Below are 13,412 nucleotides of genomic sequence, written 5' to 3'. Positions count from 1 at the left end.
TTCACACCATCTTGGGATCTAGTGATAGAGTGAAACAGAGTCAGACAGGCTTTCTTGCCAGCTTTGCAGAGAATACTGTTTAAGCATCAGGGGAGATGCAGAGTAGTAAGGAGGAAGCCACAATCAAAGTTGTTCTCCTGGAGTCTCCCAAAAGTGATTGGAGAGCCTGAAGAAGGAAGGAGTTGAATCTAGAGTTATGCAGATTGAGGATAATCAGCCAGGAAAACTCCAGGGTATTAGCCATGGGATCACATTGGTATTCACTGGAGAAATCTGTGAAAAAATAGTTCACAGAAGTTATGCATACAAGTTATGATGTGTTTAGTTATAAGGGGGAAAAAGTCTAAATACTTGTAGCACGGACAAGTAGGGGTTAATTCCCCCCCCCCACAAGGAGTCCAGTTGCCAGGATTGGTTGCTATTCAGCGTTACTATCAAGAGCCCCCCCCCCCCAGGCTCTTATTATCTTTCTGCTGTCACAAGATAGCTGCCACAGTCACAAACATCATAACAGTTTTCTAGACAAGAGGAGAAAGCTAGTTTTCTCCTAGCAAGACTGTCTTTCTATGCCCAAATGCAAGGCCCTGGGCTAACTTCCCCTTCTGTCTCATTGACCAGAAAGGTGGTTATGTGCTCACCCTGGACCAATCTCTGGCAAAGAGAAAAGGAATGACCATGCTTGGCGCCTGACTGGCTCATGAACTTGGGTCTGGGGAAGGAGTTTACCTTCCTTGAGCCCATCCCAGATTGGAAACTAAGGCTCTATTAGAAGGAAAGGAGGGAAGGAGAGGAGATGGGTGTTGGGTAGGTAAGGAATGCTGCTGCAATACTGATGGATTTATGGTTTCTCATTCCTTTTTCCTATTGACTCAAGTCCTACTCATCCTCTGGGTTCTCACTTTAAGCATCTTCTGACTTTTGTTTGCCAGAATTGACCTTCTCCGGTTTCACCAACATACCTAATTCACAGCCCAATCTTTATACCCCATTGCAATATGTATTGGTCTGAGGGCTGTCCGGCTTTAGACTCCTTGGGAGAACTAGTTATATTTATCTTTGTCTCTAATGTCTAGCATGATACCTGGCATGTAGTAAGTGTTTGGTATTTGTGGAATAGATGTTGCATAAACAAATCCGAGATATAAAATAATCGTGTTAGCACTGGCAACTTCAAGTACGAAGACCCACTAAATATGCACAGTCAACAGCTATTCAATTCAGCCACACCTATTTATGGAGGGTCTATTGTCTGCCAAGCACCAGAGGCAACCCAAGAGAAGGATAACACAGGATCCGTGAACTCAAAGAGCATATGCACCCCAAAGATAACTAACAATACAAAATAGCATCTGATAAGCATCTCATTAGAGCTAGAGGAGTGCAGTGACCAGTGAGACAGAACGCACTGGGACAGTGAATAGCATGGTAATTAAAATCCACAGGTGATCCCAAAATCTTAATTTAATCAATGATTTCATCCTCTGCCCATCAATGACTTCTTAGTGAGGGAGGAAAATTGTCAGATTTGAATGTCATTTCTCCTCGTGCCCTGCCTATCTTTCAGTGTACCTGTGACCCATGGTAAAAGAACCACGTGGTAAACAGCCAAAGAGGAAACCAGGAAGAAAAGGGGACCTTGGTAATTCACAGCTCAGACAGTCAGCTCGTGAATAGCTGAAAGTTGATGCAATTTTCACCAGCGATTTGAGGATCAAATGATTCCATATTTCACAATTGAACTGCATTTGAGGTTTTTGTTAAGGTGTGTTATTGGGAAAGAGGTAATTAAAACCAAGTGAAAGGCACAAATGAAATGCACTAAGTGATTAATTTCATAGGCCCCTGTCTTCATGCAAGCTGTGCTTTGGCAATGGGGAATACTGAAATCTCCTAAAGTGAGGGCACAATGCTGAGAATCTCCTACAGGGCTCTTAACATCTTTTGTAGCTTTGGGAGGGAGATGGAAGGGCATGGACTTCTTTGAGAACCCAGTGAAGTCTACTGACTCTTGGCACAATATTTTTAAACTTCAAAACTTTTTAAATTAAAAAAAAAAAATGCATAGGATTAGAAAGAAAGTCAACTATGTTGAAATACAGTTATGAAATAATAAAATCATGACATGATAACAGATGTGCTTTTTTAGTAGCATTATACATAACAAGGTCTAGCAGCACCTCTAATATTTAATCATGAGGTGAAGTAGGGATACGTGTGAATCAACATATTGGCAACAATTGACACATGATTTGAAAAGATCTGTGATGTCCCTTGTTGACAAAGTCACAGGCACTTCTATTACTATTCTAATGTGTTGCCCACAACTGTAATGGAAGGAAATGCCGAATTTCAGTTCGAGAAAATAAAGATGCAATTTTGTTTCACCATCCGAGTTCACAGACCCCAGTTAAAAACTGCTGTTCTGAGATCCCTTAACCACCTGGTGACAAGTTGAGAAGCAGAGTCAGTGTGTGTTTTCCTGCTGTCAGTGGACACGGGTATAGGATGGCATTTCCCTCATCGAGTAATTATATTACAATTTATAATTCTGCTCCTTAAGAAATTAGGTTCTTAGGGAGATAGATTCAAAAACAATAAGAGAAAAATGGCCCTTAGAGGATGCTAGTTGGAAAAAGCCCTTATTAAATTCATTCCCATTGTTTCCTTGGAATGTGGTTCTCTTAACACCGATGTTCTTGTGTTTTCTGCTGATTTAGGACTTGCTGGATCCTTGACAGCCTCTCGTGGTATTCTTGCCTTATCAGATGTGGACATCTCTGACACAGGCAAGATAAATTCACATCCTCAGCCTGGAGAAGCAGTTGGTCTGCTCACTGCATCTCTGAAAATGGATGAGTGGCTAGGCCAAGTCCCTCTGGAAGGGCAACTTTGTGCCTATTAAAATACAAATGGGGAACTCCTGTAATTTTTTTTTTTTTTGCAAATACCAAGCTGTAATGTTAGTTGACCCACCCAGTTGCCTAGGGTCTGGTACACAGTTCCCCTTTCCTGTTTATTTTAAATCCTTACCTAAACAAGAAGAGGAGGTGGGAGTGCAAAAGGAAGTGTCCTAACACTGGGGAAGGGTGGATTGCTATTTTATTGTTGCAAAAATGAAGTTCTCTCTCTGCTTGGAAATAAGCACATCAGGCACCAATTCTCTTTCAGTAACTACTATTTCATTCTCTCCACAAATGTGTCTTCAAAGGTTAGCTTCCACATCTGTAATTTTTTTTTAAAAGATAAATATATATTTGGTGGTAATCCTATATCTAAAAACTGGTAGATAATTAAAAAAAAAAACAAACTAGGTGATTTGCAGGGGGAGAAAACCCCAGTTCTCAGACAGACTTATGAGGGCATCACATTCCAAAATACAGAGTTGTTACAGCTTCACATTTGACTGGTGACTCACTTACTATTTTAAAAACAAACAAAAAAGTAGCCTACAGTAAAGAACACATCTGCTGGGTGGTCATCTACTTGAATGTAGGTCATATTTTTCCCAATCAGCAGGCACAAAATGAGTCACTTCTTCATTTGTATTGGCATTTCAATTATAAGACAAGCAGAGCATAAATCCTATCCTATTACTACTAATTTGTGTGTGTTTCTTTTTGATTTTGAATTTTTGGCTCCAGTACTCTTGCCTGGAAACTCCCATGGACAGAGGAGCCTGATAGGCTGTAGTCCAAGGGGTCGCGAAGAGTTGGACACGACTGAACGACTTCACTTTCACTTTCACTTGGCATCTCTAGGGTCTTTCTGGACAATTATTAGGTTTTCAGTAAACATTTACTGAACAGGATGTAATTAAAGAAGGTGTTGCTAGCTAGGGACGATACAGCAAATGATTTGTCTGTAAAACCTGATCAGCAGTTAAAAGATTTTCCACAACCAATAATGAAGAATGGATTTTCAGAAGGGTCTAAATGGGCAGTGAACAGGTTAGAAATGAACAAAATGCCATCTTCTAGGAACCTGACAGTGTTTGATATGTCACTGTTGAATAAATTACTAATTTTAATATTAATAGTGACCATGACTACACTCTGCCTCATATAGTTTCCTCCTCTGTAAAATAGAGACATGAATGGAATGTCCATCAGGGGTTGTTATGAGGGTTAAATGAGTGAAAGCGTGTAACACACTTACACTAGCACCTGCTTATAGTAAGTGTTAGCTATTGTGCCAGGAATGGTGCTTGGTGCTTCTCATACTTTGAGTAGAAATTACAAAGGATCCAGGAGGAAGAGAAACCCGAGGAGCTGGGGAGAAAGAAGGGGAGAAACTTATGTTCTAGAGGTTTTCAGTTCATCTTTATATTACTGTCCTTGCTGCTTGGAACATGTGTCCCCAACTCTGTGGTGGGCTCCCTCTTATACATCTGGGTCTCAGCATCTGCTCAGACATGCCTCCTCTCACTCATAGTCTAAAGTAGGTTCCCTTATAGTATTCCCTCTTTCCATTTAGAGCATTTAATATGATGTGTAATTGCATATGTTATTCTTTGTTTACCCTGAGTGTCTCCACTAGACTGCTCATTCCCTAAATGCAGGAATTGGTTGTGTTACCCTTTATCCTCAACTCCAAGCAGAATGCTTAGCACATACTAGAGGCTTGGTGAATTCATGAATTTATCAGTGTGTATCAGAAATTATCATTATTCACAAATGAATAAATGAATGAACAAATAAATGAATGATGTAGGAGGTTACCTTGCCAACAAAGGTCCTTATAGTCAAAGCTATGGTTTTTCTAGTAGTCATGTATGGATTTGAGAGTTGGACCAAAAAGAAGGCTGAGCACCAAAGAATTAATGTTTTCGAACTGTAGTGTTGGAGAAGTCTCTCGAGAGTCCCTTGGACAGCAAGGAGATCAAACCAGTCAATCCTAAAGGAAATCAGTCCTGAATACTCATTGGAAGAACTGATGCTGAAGCTGAAGCTCCAAAACTTTGGCCACCTGATGCAAAGAGCCGACTCATTGGAAAAGACCTTGATGCTAGGAAAGATTGAAGGCAGGAGGAGAAGGGGGCTACAGAGGATGAGATGGTTGGGTGGCATCACCGACTCAAGGGACATGACTATGAGCAAACTCTAGGAGATGGTGAAGGAAAGGGAAGCCTGGTGTGCTGCAGTCCATGGGGTCACAAAGAGTCGGACATGACTTAGCGACGGAACAACAACCAAGGAGGTTACCACCAGCCAGCATGGCATCCACTTGGGTCTTACAAGATACTTGCCTCTTGACAGCACACCCACACTTAGTAGAGTGACCCTCTAACACACACAAAATTACAAAACAGATTATAATGCTCTGTTCTCTTATAGCTTCTTCTAAGATCCTAGGAGTTGTGTCTCTCACCTCCAGAGAATTTCCAACCAGCCATATATCACCATATACTTCCTCATTTTGATCAGGTTTACAAAGAGAGGGGGTGAAGATGGAAGGGGAGGTTACCTTGACAGCAGCTGGGGTGTAAAAGTGGAGGGAAAGATAAAACTTGAGGGTCTATCAGCCTTTTACTAAGAAAGACTTCCTTTTTGAAACTTCCTTAGGAGGCAGGAAATACATGCCAAAACCTCAAAGTTTTGGGTAATCAACAACACCCTAAAATCCCCCAACAGGGTTCAGACACCAAGGGTGAGACATAGGAATGGACCAGATGTCTTAAAGGCCAGATATGGAGGAAAGGAGAAATGAAAATGGAATCCTCAAGCAGACCTCCTTCATTTATTGGGAAACACAAACAGAAGTTAGGGAAGGAAGGCAAAAAGAAAGAGGTGAACTTTTCTGATCTTGCAGGGTAAAGCAGAAAAAAAGTGGCTCTACCTGGAAACTGACAAACAGGAAGCCGGACTGCCTTTTACGTCATGGTCCAGAGTGTACATGGAGACTGCCCTGGAGGGGCTCCTGGGCCTGTCTCAATTTGAATTTGCTGCATAAGAAGTTTGAAAGAGTTGCATCAGAGCCACCAAAGTTTAACTTCCTCTTCCCTGTATCTTTATCAATCTTTTGCAAAATTATGATCCTTAATTCATTTCCTTTCCTGCTATGGCCAATTTGTGATGCACCGAATACACAAAATGTAATTAACGGAAATGAAACCATCTCTTTGTCCGAGAGGTAAAATTATGATGTTTCAAAAGAAAACAAAGTATTGTAAACATCTTTGAGTATCTGTGTAAGTCTATAATAAACATATGGGCTTCCCTGGTGACTCAGACAGTAAAGAATCTGCCTGCAATGTGGGAGACCTGGGTTTGATCCCTGGGTTGGAAGATCCCTTGGAGAAGGGAATGGCAACCCATTCCAGCCTGGCAGGCTACAGTCCATGGGGTCGCCAAGATTTGGACACGACTGAGTGACTAACACTTTCACTTTTCATAATAAGTATACAGCTCGGGTTCAGTAGCAGCTAGTTCTGGGGTGTGTGTGTGTGTGTGATGCTTGAAATGAAAAGTAAGGGGGTAGTATCTGTGTGTGTGTGTGTGTGTGTGTGTGTGTGTGTGTGTGTGTGTGTGTGTGTGATGCTTGAAATGAAAAGTAAGGGGGTAATATCTGTCCTGCATTTCATTTCTCCACTTAAAACCTTCCCACCTCAAATAGCTGTGGGTTTACCCTGAGTATTAGCTCTGAGGTTGGCAATACACAACTTGTGTACTTCTGCCTCCTGATTCATGCCTGGAGCTTTCTAATTGCATGGCCTAAAGGTCTCAAAACAGATAAAACTGAAGTGAATGTCTAAAATTCTTAGGGGCTCTCACCAGCTATTTTGGAAATAAATATAGCTGCTTGCAGGCAAGCTTCTATTTGTCCAGAATTACCTAGCCAAAGTGGAAGCTGCCCACACAATTACACTCTAGTTAAAGTATTTCGAGCTCCACCCACTCCCTGCCCGTTTTTAGCATGGTGTGATGGAGCGAGCTGGCCATGAGAAGCCATGTGGAAATGTCTCCAAGTGACTGAACCCCAGGCCTGTTTGCAGGTGGGGCCTGACCACTAGCTGCCAGCTCCCTCCTGCCATAAATACACAGATTGCTTTTCAAAATTCTTTCACCCAAGCTCCCATGCTTAAAACTAATACAGGGAGGGCAGACCTCCTATCTCTCCTTTTTACAGAATAGGAAATGGGCTCAGGAAGGCAACGGTGTGGGAGAATCAGAACGTGAGTGTCCTGATTCCTGGTCCATCATTCTGCAAGTCTCAGCTCTCAGCACTGGAACCATCTAGGGAACTTTGAGAAAAGCCAGATGGCTTTCAGGCTGGAGACCAGCTTCTCAAGGGATGGAACCTGGAACGTGTATTTTGTAAACAGCACCATAAATTCAGATAAACAGCCAAGGTTGCAAACCCTTAGTTTAACACATGCTTAATCAGAACACCTAAGACAAATAATGTGAAAATGAATTTAACTGAAGCATGAGGAAAGAAACCTGGTTTGTTCAACTTAGGAGTAAATCCTACTAGAGCAATACTACTGCATTGCATATTGTATTGTGTATAAAGGTGCCCGCTGGAGTTGTGTAAAGGGCAGGATATCCTGTTGGGAAGATATTTGTTAATAAGATCCCAAATAATACAGCAAGAATCCAAGAAGGATCAAGATGATGCAGCAGAGGTTCTGGGAGGCAGGTATTCCACCCCTAAACTCCCCTCACTCATTTGGGTTTATATAGTGCCAGAGAATGAAATAATATGCAGTATATCCAAAATGGCTCCCTGTAGGTCCAAAAGCAGAGCCTCATTAAAGACATTGTCAATCTGTTGGGCTGATATGGTCTTCTCTCTTCTTCCATCCATGCTCCCTCTCTAATCTTGGCTGATTCAAATTTTCCAATGGTGAGGAGTTAGGAACCAGAATATCTGGTTCTGGTCCCAACTCTCTCATTACCTGCTATGTGATCTTGTCAGCTCAACTGACTTGCAGTTTTCTTATCCTTGTCATGGGGAGTCTAATTCTTTCTCTGCTTGTCTTGTATGAAGGATGCACTGCAATGGTGTGTGTGCATGCTCAGTCGTGTCTGACTCTGCAATCCCGTGGACTATAGCCCGTGAGGCTCCACCGTCCATAGAATTTTCCAGGCAAGAATACTGGAGTGGGTTGCCATTTCCTACTCCAGGGGATCTTCCTGACCCAGGGATCGAACTCACATCTCTTGTGTCTGCATTGGCAGGCCCGGATTCTTTACCACTGAGCCACCTGGAAAACCTTATTTCTACAAATACTCCAGTATCAAGCATTATTACTATGAATAGCACATCTGGATTCCTTAGTGCCAAGTGGGGCATGTTCATTCTATGAGTCCCCTATATCATTAATATCCCATTTATTGGAGGCATAACCTCTTGCCTATCTCTGTTATGAAAATGTTTATGAAGCATTGAGTCTCTTTGCTTTAACCACCAAAGCCAGAACACTCCAAAAGTTGAAGAAAGAAGAGAGAACTAGGTGACTCAGGTCATGACAAGAGATTGGGAGACAGAGTCTGGTGGTAGATCAAACAGATTTGGGACTGAGAGAAGGTCCTGAGGGATGGGGAGAGCGGCCAGGCTCTAGGCTCCCCAATACAGTAGCCACTAGCTACATGTGGCTGTTTGATTGAAATTAATACAACAAAATAAAACTTAAAATGCAGTTCCTCAGTCACACTTGTCACATTTCTAATGCTTAATCGCCTCATATGAGAGTGACTACCATTATTAGTGTGGACGGAGAACTTGGTGATCATGGCAGAAAGTCCTGTTAGATAGTAATGCTCTAGACCTTCTGAGGGGTGGCCAGATTTCACTTAGAGAACAGCGTTCTAGCATCGGTGCCCTGGGAGGCCTGGGCAAACTGCGATAAGTCACTGTTCTTTCTGGCCTGCCCCATCTCTTCTCTGATTCAGCCTGGGAGGCACTGAGGGGGCCCCTCCCTGGGTAAAGCTGGAGCATGGAAGCCCTGGAAGGGACTCTCTGAGCTCAACGAGAAGAGTGAGGACCTTCCTTGGACCCTTGGGTACAGCCAGGGGCAAATGGAAAACCTTTGAAGACCAAATTATGATCATAGAGAGCTTTCCTTCACATATCAGTTCTGGAAGGACAGTGGTCAAACCCTGCCAGCTCCTGTCATATCTCTGAGCCGATCAGGACCCACACAGTAGGGCTGGGTGGGAAGAGAAGCCTGGGAAAATCAAAGAAGGTCACCTGGGCAGGGCCCAGGAGCCCAAGTTGTCCCACCCCTTCTTGGGAACCGACCAGCTTGGTCAGCACAACACCAGACCTTCTTCAGAAGGTAACAGCAGCCACTAAAGAAGATGAGCTGCCAAGAATTCTCTCTTTCCCCAGACCCTCACCTGCGGTTGAACTGAAGGGTGAAGTTCAAGCCAAGTTCTGCCACACTTTCACTTTCAGGCTAAAATTCTTTAGCCACACAGGCATAAAACCTTGAAGAAGTAATCCTGCTAGAGTTCCAGCTCTCTGTTCCTTTTGGTTTCTGAGGCTGTAGGCCGCGCCCCAGCAGGCACCCTGCCATCAGAAATCCCCTACGCCAGGGCTGGAAGCCGACTAGGGATCAGTGCAGTCTCAGTGGTATTGGTCTTAGGGCTTGGCTGGGTCCTTATTCCCTATTCATTCCTAGTGTGTGTGGGTACAGTGGGAAGGTGGGAAGGGGGCTGTCTCTGAACCATTTTAGCCCAATCACATGTCTTTGATGAAAGTTATTTCTAACAGGCATCATGCAAATGAACAAGTCACTAGTTTCAGCAATAGAAAACATTAGTTTTTGATTGAGATACTGGTCACAGAAGGACTTCTAGCTGCCTCTGAAGCTGGCAGTCTCTGATGTGACCCTGGCTGAACTCTCTCAGACTACCATTCCTAGCAGTGTGACCACCTGGCAGATGTATCATTATCATCCTGATTATTCTAAAGCAGGGGTCCCCAGCCTCCAGGCCACTGAAGCTTCATCTGTATTTATAGCTGCTCCCATCACTTGCATCATGTCCTGAGCGCCTCCTCCTGTGAGATCAGCAGCAGCATCAACCTCTCATACGAGAATACTCTTGGTTATCCCCTGGTGACAGTCCCCACCAGCTTATTCCTCTGGCTTCCTTCTGGTTCTAACTTCAAAATGCTAATTGCCTCTAACTCTATGGGAGACTGATTCTTCTGGACTGAACCTAGAATAATTCAATTCTTTGTTCTCTATAAGACTCCTACTTATTTAAACAACTGTCACATGATGTTGGCTTAATTTAACCTTATATTTATTTAAAACACTTGTCACATGATGTTTGTTTAACTTAATGTTAAATTCCAAAGCCACTAGGGATAGGAAGTTCCTTGAAGAGCAAGGACACTCTCTCTCTTTTTTTTAAAATATATCCAATGTGCAAGGTAATGCCTGATACATGGACAGCAAAAAGAGTTGCTGGATAAAAGAAATATGACTAATATTACCATATCTATGGCACAGAATTAAAGCTTATCCTGGTGGTAGTTCACAGGATGGAAGATTATTACTTATGTAATAGATAACATTTTTAGAACCTTTACTATAATCTAGGCTCAATTCTAAGTACTTTATGTATATTCACTCATTTAATCTTTATAAAAATCCCATGCAATAGATACTATCAACATCATTCCCATTTTATAGATGAGGAAACTGAGGTGCTGGAGTGTTAAATAATTTGCCCAAGATCACATAGCCAGGAAATGAGAGAATTAGGATTGGAATTCAGACCACCTGACTTCAAAGCATGTGTCCATTTTCTTATATGTAGCAAGTAGGAAGAAAATTAAATTTTTACTGCTGCCTCACATCCTACACAAAAATAACATATAACATGGTTTCAAATGATCTTCTGCCAGTCAAATGGCTAAGAGGTAACAACTAATCAATCTGGGAACTATCAGGGAATTTGGGCCACCATTCAAGCAACTATAGCCAGAGGAATCAGCTGGGAGGAGACAGAAGTTTGACTCTGGTACCCGTTTCCTAGAAATGCATTTATAAGTGTGTGCGTGCATGTGTGCATGTATGGGTGGGAGGGATTGCCTGGGAAGAAAGAGAAGGTGGAGAAACAGAGCAAGAGGAACCTTATAGAAGAGGAACTCTCTTTCTACTTTTGTTCTTGGAGCAGCCCTGGTCACACAAGTGTACCCATAGTGCCTTGCATCAGAGAGTAGTCATAACTGAGGCCTGTGGTCACCTGCTTACTGCCATGCAGGGATGACACCCAGTCCCATCACTTCAGGGCAAATAGATGGGGGAAAAGTGGGAACAGTGGCAGATTTTATTTTCTTGGGCTCCAAAATCACTGCAGACAGTGATTGCACCCACAAAATTAAATGACATCTGTTTCTCGGAAGAAAAGCTATGACAAACCTAGGCAGTATATTAAAAAGCAGAGATTTCACTTTGCCAACAAGTGTCTATATAGTCAAAGCTATGGTTTTTCCAATAGTCATACACAGATGTGAGAGTTGGACCATAAAGAAGGCTGAGTGCCGAAGAATTGATGCTTTTGAACTGTGGTGCTGGAGAAGACTCTTGAGTCCCTTGCACAGCAAGGAGATGAAACCAGTCAATACTAAAGGAAATTAACCCTGAATATTCATTGGAAGGACTGATGCTGAAACTGAAGCTTGAAGACTTTGGCCTCCTGATGCAAAGAACTGACTCATTGGAAAAGACCCTGATGTTGGAAAAGACTGAGGGCAAGAGGAGAAGGGGGTGACAAAGGATGAGATGGTTGGATGGCATCACCGACTCAATGGACATAAGTTTGAGCAAACTTCAGAAGATAGTGAAGGACAGAGAAGCTAGGTGTGCTACAGTCCATGGGGTTACAAAGATTCTGAAATGACTGAGCGACCAACCCACAACAACAAGGGATGGAGACTCTGCGTGCTAGAACTTCCAGTTTTTAAGGAGAACAGAAAACCTGCATTTTATGTGAGATGCCCTCATTTTTAAAACTATATACTTCACCCTGCTGGAGACAAAGTCTACCAGCTTGAAAACTCAGATCTTAGACCACAGGATGTCCCAGGATTCAGAATTGTAAAGACTTACCGAGGATCCAGAAGGAAATGCAAATATCTGCATCTAAGTTACTGCAACAAGCCACAGGTTTTTCTGGCCCTTCCCCAGGAACTGCCTTGGATTTGCAGAAGAATTCCCACTCATACTTTCCAATTGTCATACATGTATGCACCACTTCACAGTTTTTGCCACATTTGCATACCACTCATATCATGATTTATTTAATACTTTTCTCATTATTGGCTCTATATTAATTCACTTTTTAAAACTAGGGCTGCCATTGCCTATAATAAAATCAAGGATTGGATGTGCTAGACACAGTATTTCCTAAGTACGTTAATAATAAACAGACAACTAGTAGAATTAATGTTGCTTATTCTGCCTACCACTTAAAATCATTCTCTGGTGATACACTTTTCATTATTAGGTAGCACTAACATCCTGAAACAGACGATTTCAGACAAGGCTAAGATGAACTGTCAGGAAAGCAGAAAGAGACATAATTGCACTGGACTGGAAGGGGAGGAAGAGAAGCCAGAGTGGAGAGCCGAAATTCTCTTTCATTCAATAAAAAACGTGGGAGCTAGATGTTTCCCTGTAATAAGATGTGCTGTGGTTTTATTAAAGAACTCCCCACCCCTTCCACTGGTTTAGAAAAAAAAATCTCTGCCTATCTCCCATATTTCATTTGCCTGTTATCTCCTTCCTAGTAAAAACAATTTGCATGAAAACAATCAGACTCTTTGTTCACAGGAGTCCTTGGGCTCCTGCTGTTTTCTTGCTCACTTGGGCTGGTGCTTTTTCTGTGCTTTAATCATAAACCTCTACATTGGGGACAAAGCAGCAGGTAGTGGAGCCAGGCTTTAGGCCTGGGAGGAGGTGGTATTTTCAATTAGAATGCTTGAGGGCTGAGTCCAGGGGAAGAAGCTCCTTGGAAGTGAACCCACAGGAGAGATGAAGCAACTGTGATCATCCAAGGAGGTGGTGGTGGGGGGACTAGATTTTTGAAAGTGAATGGTACAAAGACTGTTCCACTCCAGAGTAATAGATGCTGACAGGAAGGCGCCCTTCTTCCCAGCATCTTGCCTTGGGTGCAAATGACAAACAGACAGTCGTCAAGGTCCAGTCCTTGGCACCCTTAGTGGGTATTATCACCCAGCTGCTGGATGGAGCTCCCCTCCTGACACTGGCAGGAGAAAGCATTGTTTTCCAGGAATGATGACGGCTATTCCACTCTTCCATCTTGTTTTAAAAAACTTCAAAAAAAGAAAATTGTAATAGCAATTCTTTGGGATGGAGACCGTGCTTGCGTTCTGCCCATCACTGAATTGCTAGTGATGTCTAGCATGTAAGGAATGTTTAATATTAGTTCAAT

General features: G+C 42.6%; 1 long non-coding RNA gene across 1 annotated transcript in view; it reads left to right on the top strand.

Annotated features, from left to right (window-relative positions):
* The first annotated feature begins 12,865 nt into the window (after positions 1-12,865).
* The window catches only part of LOC145546154 (uncharacterized), a 63,909-nt gene continuing 63,362 nt past the window's right edge, over positions 12,866-13,412 (top strand). The window contains exon 1 of the long non-coding RNA XR_014082563.1: positions 12,866-13,385. This is a non-coding gene — a long non-coding RNA (uncharacterized LOC145546154). The remainder of the gene's footprint in view (positions 13,386-13,412) is intronic.

The sequence above is a fragment of the Giraffa tippelskirchi genome, chromosome 4, assembly GCF_054371585.1.
Source record: "Giraffa tippelskirchi isolate mGirTip1 chromosome 4, T2T-mGirTip1v1.2.pri, whole genome shotgun sequence".
Classification (NCBI taxonomy): Eukaryota; Metazoa; Chordata; class Mammalia; order Artiodactyla; family Giraffidae; genus Giraffa; species Giraffa tippelskirchi.
The sequence above is the reverse complement of the archived record's forward strand: the minus strand, read 5'-3'. Positions and strand labels throughout refer to the sequence as shown.